Genomic DNA, 7,877 nt, shown 5'->3' with positions numbered 1-7,877 from the left:
AGCTGAAATCGAGGGAGGTCCATAGAGCAATTCAGGAGGATTAAAACTCCAATAAGCATTCAGTTAGCATCATTGAGTCTCAGGGAAGCTATTGAGATCATTCATTCAAGCCCAGGTGCTCTCTATCATCCTCACGACCTCCATTTTCAGAGGTAAGTTTCTGAACCTCACCTCTTTAATTTAAGCACTCTTTGTGATAAAGCTCGATTCTATCTTGTTCAGCATCATCAGAGGATTGAAAACCCTCTATCATCATTCATTTATCTTTCAGTATAGTCATTTAATTTGATTTTTAAAATTTAGGGTTCTTCACGATTTCTGGTAAATTAGTTAGATGTAGTTAATATAAATAGACATTAGTTACATATTTAGATTCGTGAGGAAATTTGGAGTGAAATTCATCTTTACATCATCACGTTTGGTTGAGAAACGAGTAAGTTCAGAAGTTCAAATTTGAAGAGCTTGAGGTTGAAGATGAAGATGGTGGGTGGCGCCATTTTTGGATTCTCAGGGGAGGGTTTAAAATATATTTAACTGAAAGCGTGTTTTAAACGAATACATCGTTTGCCCTAGTGGCCTCACATGCACTCTTAGTCTCCTCATGCCTCAAGTCTGGGGTTCGAATCCCCCTCGCCCCAGACTTTTTATTCCTTTTTTTTTCATGATTTACACGTTTATCTGAAAATATAATGTGTTGGATGTGTATCACTATCACCATGCGTGCGCTGGCCCAGTGGTTTGGTTTTGGGTATGTGACCTAAAGGGCGTGAGTTCAAGCCTTGGTGGAGACATTCCTAATTTTTTATCACTTGTCACACCTATTTTCTTCACAACTTCACACAATTAATTCACCTATCAAATTAAATCATTTTCACTTCATTTTTCATACACCTATTATTTAATATATCTATTTTGTGAATAGTCAAAAAAATCATAAAAATATTATTTATTTCATGAATTTTAATTAGGTTTAAAATAGTATGTTTTTAAGTGTTTTCTTAAATACTTTAAATATATATTGTCACTTTATTTTAACCTAGTCACTTTGTAAATAATTTTATGATAAAACCCTAATTGTTTAGGTCTTAATTAGTTAAAAGTCTTTATTTTTTACCTTAATTAAGTTGACTTTTGTCAATTTTCAAAACTGTTTTCAATCTCCGAATAAATCAAATGATTAGGGTTTTCAAACAACAAAACCTTGTATCATTCCAAATCATTTTTCAAATTGCTTTTACACCAGTACTGTAAAGTACTGGGCCTCTAATAGAGTGTAAGTCCCAAAAACCTTCTCTTCTTAGCTTGTTTTCAAAACTGTATTTTCAAAATCTTCTTTCTGTTTTCAAAACATTCTTCTGGTATTTGAAGGGCATTATTCCCGGTGAAACTCTTCAGATACCTATGTGACCTTTGTCCATCTTCACTTCTTCTGTTTTCAAAAACCCTTAACTGTTTATCATATATATATTCAACTGTTATCCACCAATTACTGGTGAGGCTCTGTACATACTTCTCCAAAGGCCTCCACTCCATCCAGGTTAGGCTTTACAAGCTTTCAATTTACAGTCTTTATTTAAATTACTGTCAAATATAAACTGTGCATATATTAGTTTAGAACTACGTTTGAGTATAAACCCTAGGACAGTTAAACTATATATATATTATAGGAATATGGCCTAGGATTGAGAATGTCTTCCCGGTGAAGGCTCTTTCCTAATTAGAGATCTGTAGTTCAAACCCCCAAGATGAATTATTCCCGGTGAAACATCTTGGTAAAAACCTTAGAATCCAAATAATAGGACACATCCACCCAAAGAGGAATTATTCCCGGTGAAACCTCTTACCCATTTGCTTAGAGCCAAAATAAGTTCAAAACTACATAGCTTTCTCTTGTGCTATAACAAGGACCCTCGATTAGCCTCCTCTTGGGCTTTGTACAAGGACCCACAGGCTTCTTAAAAGCATTTCCAGCTTCCTCTTGAGCTTGTATACAAGGACCCATCAGGTTTCTTATAAACATAGGAACAGGTCTTTAGTCACCTTTTAGCCTACCCTGGCGAGTTTCTTCCAATTTAAACCAGACTTTAAACAAGCTAAGTTTGTCTCAATTTTGCATTGAGTACACCTTTTGGAATGAGAGACATGGACAGTCTCTATCACCCTTATCTTCATCAATCTTCCTTAGCAGAGTCTAGGATCTATGTTTATTTTCTCCTCAGCATGTGTCAGCCTTCATCTTAGGCTTTAAACAAGAAGTCTCCATTAGATAATCTTTCTGCCATTCATGTTAACAAAATCCCTGGAAAGGGTTAGCCTCCAAATCAATACATCATTTCAATATAAATCCCTGGAAAGGGTTAGCTTCCACACATTCTTTCATTTTTAATATAAATCCCTGGAAAGGGTTAGCTTCCACACATTCTTTCATTTTTAATATAAATCCCTGGAAAGGGTTAGCTTCCACACATTCTTTCATTTTTAATATAAATCCCTGGAAAGGGTTAGCCTCCAAAGTCAATTATTAAATGTCAAAATAAATAAAGATTCATTTCTCTTAGGAGATAATTTCCCCAAAAGAGTCAAAACCCCTGGAAAGGGTCAGCCTCCAAAAAACATGATAAAGTCAGTCTTTTACCAAATAATTTCTCCAGCTGAGTCAAAATCCCTGGAAAGGGTTAGCTTCCAAAGAAAAACAGTCTTTCAATAAATAAAATCTCCTCAGTAGAGTCAAAACCAACAAAAATAGTTAGCCTCAACCTTGGGCTTCATACAAGGCACCCAAACAATAAAACTCCCCTGTCAAGAGTCAGCCTCAACCTTGGGCATTGTACAAGGCAGATAATAGAGTCTCCCCAGTGAGTTCTTCATCATTCAGTAGCCACAACCTTGGGCTTTGTACAAGGCAGATAAACCATACTTTCATGTGTCAAAGATTCCTAACACCTAGGATCTTTTCCCTATAAAGTCATCCATACTCAGTTTATTTAAGAGTCTGCCACAACCTTGGGCTTTGTACAAGGCAGAAAATAATGTTTTTTTTCCTAGCTAGAGTCAGCCACAACCTTGGGCTTTGTACAAGGCACACAAAATAGAGTCATTCATAGTCTCAAAAATTCAATTATCCTCAACAGTTAGCCACAACCTTGGGCTTTGTACAAGGCACATAAATAGAGTCTCCCTAAGTAGAGTCAGCCTCAATTCTGGGCTTTGTACAGAACACAAAAATACCCTGTAATTAATCCCCAGTGGAGTCATCTCCCAGAGTCAATAATATTAATTAATCAATCAAAAAGCCTCAAGCTTGGGCCTCATACAAGCCAGCTAAAGTCAAATCTTTTATACAGTAGATAGACATAGCTTATCTCTATAGAGAGATATTTTTACTACTCTACCACATTCAAACAAACAAACATTTCATTTCAATTTTAATCAAGTCTCCCATTTAGGATTTTGAAAGGCATGAGCTGGCAGTAAAACCCAGACATGTGGTAACTTTCCCTAATTTGGATGAGCATCTTTCTTTCATTTAAGAGGCATTTGACTGGTATACTTGCACATACACAAGTAAGGTCCCCCTCTTGAATGAAATGAATTTAGTTATTCTGTCACTCCTTTAAATGTTTGTGGTAGAATAGTACAAATACCTCTCTGTAGAGATGATTCCATGTCTCTTTACTGTAAACAAAGATTTAATTCCAAGCTTCAACCTTGAGCTTTAAGCAAGGCACCAAAAACAAGTAATTTCCCTAGTTAGTTCCCCGAACTACATTAAGCTCTGACTTCCACTAGGGATATGTAGGCATGAGGTTCACAAGGAATCTCAGCGAGCTAATAAAATACCAAAAATAGTCAGTTTGTCTGTCTGTCTGTCTTTTAAAATCAATTCAATTCCTTCTCCTAATACAAAGGAGAAACTTTCCCAATCATTAGCAGCAAACACAATCACAATGACACATAGAAGGTTCCTGTAGAGTACTACAGATATGTAGGGTGTTTAAACACTTCCCTATGTATAACCGACCTCCCGGACTCCAGAATTTCTAGTCTAGGTGAAATCCCCACACTTAGCAAACTCCTAGGGTTTAGTTGAGATCTTTTTTTCCCTTTCCTACTCGTAGGACAAATAAGAAAGTTCGTGTGATATCGTAGGAAGAACTGAAACAAAATTCATCCCACCACGGGCGCATTCTCCTTCCAAATTTCGCGTGAAGGGTTTAGCGTGCCGTCCTCCCAAGTGAAACGGGGAGGTAAAGAAAACGACCACCACACTATGATTCCGCCGTGTTTTAATAAATGAAGTTATTTTGTTTTGAAAAGTATTATATGCTGAGTATTTGTTTGATTGATCAAAAACGTATGAACAAAGTAAATACTTACCACAATCCTACGACGACAATATGAAAACGAAACGAATCCTAAGTACAAAAATCATACAAAACATTCTAAAACAAAACAAGCTCAATCACGAATCACGCCTAGTAAAAAATCATATATAGGTAGATGAAAAACACCGAAAGGTGAGGACTTTGACACACACCTAACAAACTTGCAAACAAAAGACAAAATTATGCGTTCATCCAAAAATAGTATTGAAAATACAACGACACGAATAACAAGGGCTTTCAAGGTTGTAATTTGGCTCGATTAACAAATAAGTGATAAGTCCTAAAGCTAATCGAAACAAAAAACTTGCCTAAACCTAAGAGAGTGATCAATCCACAAGGTTCCACGCACCAAAATATCGATCAAACTTTTTCTTTATCACAAATTCTCCAACCAAAACATAATACTTATTAGCACAATTATTACATACTCTTTTTATTTTTGTTTTTCAAAACTTTTTATCTTTTTTTCTTTCCTTTCCTTTTCTTTCTTTTTCACATTTTTTCTTTCTTTTTCTTTTCTTTTTCTTTTCTCAACACAACCTCATACCAATCAAAACATAAGTAGAAAACATCCTTTCCCCAACTTGAATACAACCATCATCATAATATGAATACTCCCTACTTTCTAAGGCAATGCAAAAATTCAAACTATAAATCATAGTTGAGGGTTCAAGAAAACAAAGAGTCAAACATCCATACGCAATTGAGAATCAAACACTCATAGACAAGCATTAAACAAAAACAATATGGATGTTGACAAAAAGGCTCAAAAGGGGTTACTAATGGTCACACACTCACAAGGTGAATTGACATTTGGCTATGGTAGTTGTGCTTAAAATCAAACAAGTGCCTTGATCACTTTCATGCATTCACAAAATCAATACCAACGAAAGATTAAACATAATAATATCCAGTTAAAACAAGAATGAGTAATATGAAATTTGTACAAATGAAAAGTCTCGTAAACATGTGATGCTATAGAAAACGATAAATGAGTACCTTGCTACGTACAAATTTGAACAATCATTATCTCACAACCGGCATGTTGAATCTATCAAAATCGGATAATTACCAATTGCGACTCCAAGTAATCGGGCCAAAATTTGAGTCTAAACAACAACAAAAGAATTAAAAAAAGAAACTATAAAATACTATACTATAAAGCCTAGGTAAAAGTGGGAAAGCGGAGAGCTGAGTGAACCATTAAAAAGAGTTCACTGGCCAAACGTTAAAGGGCCCGCGATGCGCGGACAAGCGCGTGAAGTGCGTGACACCTGGAAAATCACACCAGTCTAAAAAACTAGAATTTTCAGTGCGCCTCCACTTAACAACTACACTACCACTACTCATTTACAAAAAATAAAAACAGAAAAATATACAACCGTTGGGGTGCCTCCCAACAAGCGCTCTTTTTACGTCGTTAGCTCGACGCCTTTACTGTGCACGATAGTAGCTTCCTCTACGATACACCAACGCTTTCGCCTCAACGCAACCTAAAGAAAATGTCCTAACCACACACTTGAACAAACGTTACAAAACGATAACAATATACAACAAACGTAAACAACACATATGTGCACATACTCAAACAATAAGAAAAACACAATTTACAACTGAATGGTGAAACTGACTAAACAAGTTAAAAAGTTAATATATGTAATTTAAGAGCTAATCCGAGTTTAACTTGTTTAGTCATTTTACCAAACAAAATTGAAGTATAACTATAAAAGAAAATACAAGTATGAATATGCACAAAATATACGATATACACATATTTATGAAACATCAAACGCGAAACAATTACAATGCGATTAATCTCAAAACCAATCCCCGGCAACGGCGCCATTTTGTTGCAGCGGTTAAGTGGCAAGCAAAAAGTAATAGGTTTATTATTATCGGGTGATATATGTTATATCGTATCATAAACCCTAAACCCTTAATGTACCAAACTGCCCTAGAGCGCGCGATACGCTCCAAGTCCACGCGACGCGCCCAAGTTTCTGCCAGAATTATTTCTTTTGCTCCAACAACGCGCGACCCGCCCTCCAGCGCTACACCAGAACAGCGGCTTTATTTCTTCAAAACGCTCTTGCAGCCGTGTCTTTGACACTTTATTCCTCGAGGCTCCGACAACGCAATAAAACCTACAAAAATACAACAAAACTATCAAACGGTACATATTTACACAAAAATGTAACAAAACTCAAAGTATACAAAATTACACAAAACGAAGAATTAATCACACGGTATTAACAAAAAGCATCGATAAGTGCCACTATTTACATACACAAAATAACTACATTTTGGCACTTTGACTTTTGTGAATTATTTTGATTTTAAGCATTTCTGACATATTTCTATATTTTATCAATTGGGTGCATAACCCAGTGATATTTGTTTTCACCTATGAGCTTAAGGGTGTGGGTTCAACCCTTGCTAAGCCCTTTCCTTAATTTTTACCACTAGTTTATTTTGTTTTATTTCATAACTTTGATAATTTATTTAAAATACCAAATCAACTTACTTTTAATTGATTTTTTGTGCACTCACTATTTATGGGACATACTTTGTGAATATATATTCAAAAGTCCAAATATATTTTATTTTGATGAACTTTTAATCAACTCAAAAGATGATATTTTAAAACCTTTAATAAATGCTTTTCTTCAAGATATTTTCAAATAACTCTTGTCCATTGACTTGTATATATGTTGTGAACCAATTAGGGCTAGGTTAAAGTCAACCTTGAAGATACTAACATGTTCCCTTAGTTGATCAACCTAGGGTTTTGTTTATTTAACTTTTAAGTGATTAGGCTTAGATTTACATAACTAAAACCCTAACCCTTGATCCCTTGATCTTTTGATCCCAATGAAATACTATGTTGATATTACTTGTTTCTATGATCTTTCCTTGTTTACACACTTGTAGATATACTTGTTAAATTACATCCTTGTAGACTTATAGTTTGGTTATATATATATATATATATATATAAATATATATATATATATATATATATATATATATATATATATATATATATATATATATATATATATATATATATATGAGACATTTACCCATCATCACATCATATTCATTCATACATGAAATGATTTTGAGGTATGTCATCCTTTTATTCATCAAACTTTTATCATTGAGCTTATACATTGATATTGCTAAATTCACCCTTGATTTTATCTATGATACACATGTTATATCATACACACCACTTGAGATATTCATCATGAATGATTGCTTAAGATGTTTCCTAAACTCCAAAAGAATGGGATTGGTATTGACTAAAATTGTCAAGGTACTCACTCTCTTTTCCAACTCTTTTACTTTGTGCTTAGTATTGTTAAAGCTTTGCACCTCCTATGTTGTAAAGAATGGTTTTGTATTGTTAAATATCAACCTTTTTAAATCAACCATTGGTTTTGTATTGTTAAAGCTAAACCAACCTCTTTTTTAATCAACTATTTGCAT

This window comes from Vicia villosa, unplaced genomic scaffold, assembly GCF_029867415.1.
Source record: "Vicia villosa cultivar HV-30 ecotype Madison, WI unplaced genomic scaffold, Vvil1.0 ctg.001002F_1_1_2_unsc, whole genome shotgun sequence".
Classification (NCBI taxonomy): Eukaryota; Viridiplantae; Streptophyta; class Magnoliopsida; order Fabales; family Fabaceae; genus Vicia; species Vicia villosa.
The sequence above is the reverse complement of the archived record's forward strand: the minus strand, read 5'-3'. Positions refer to the sequence as shown.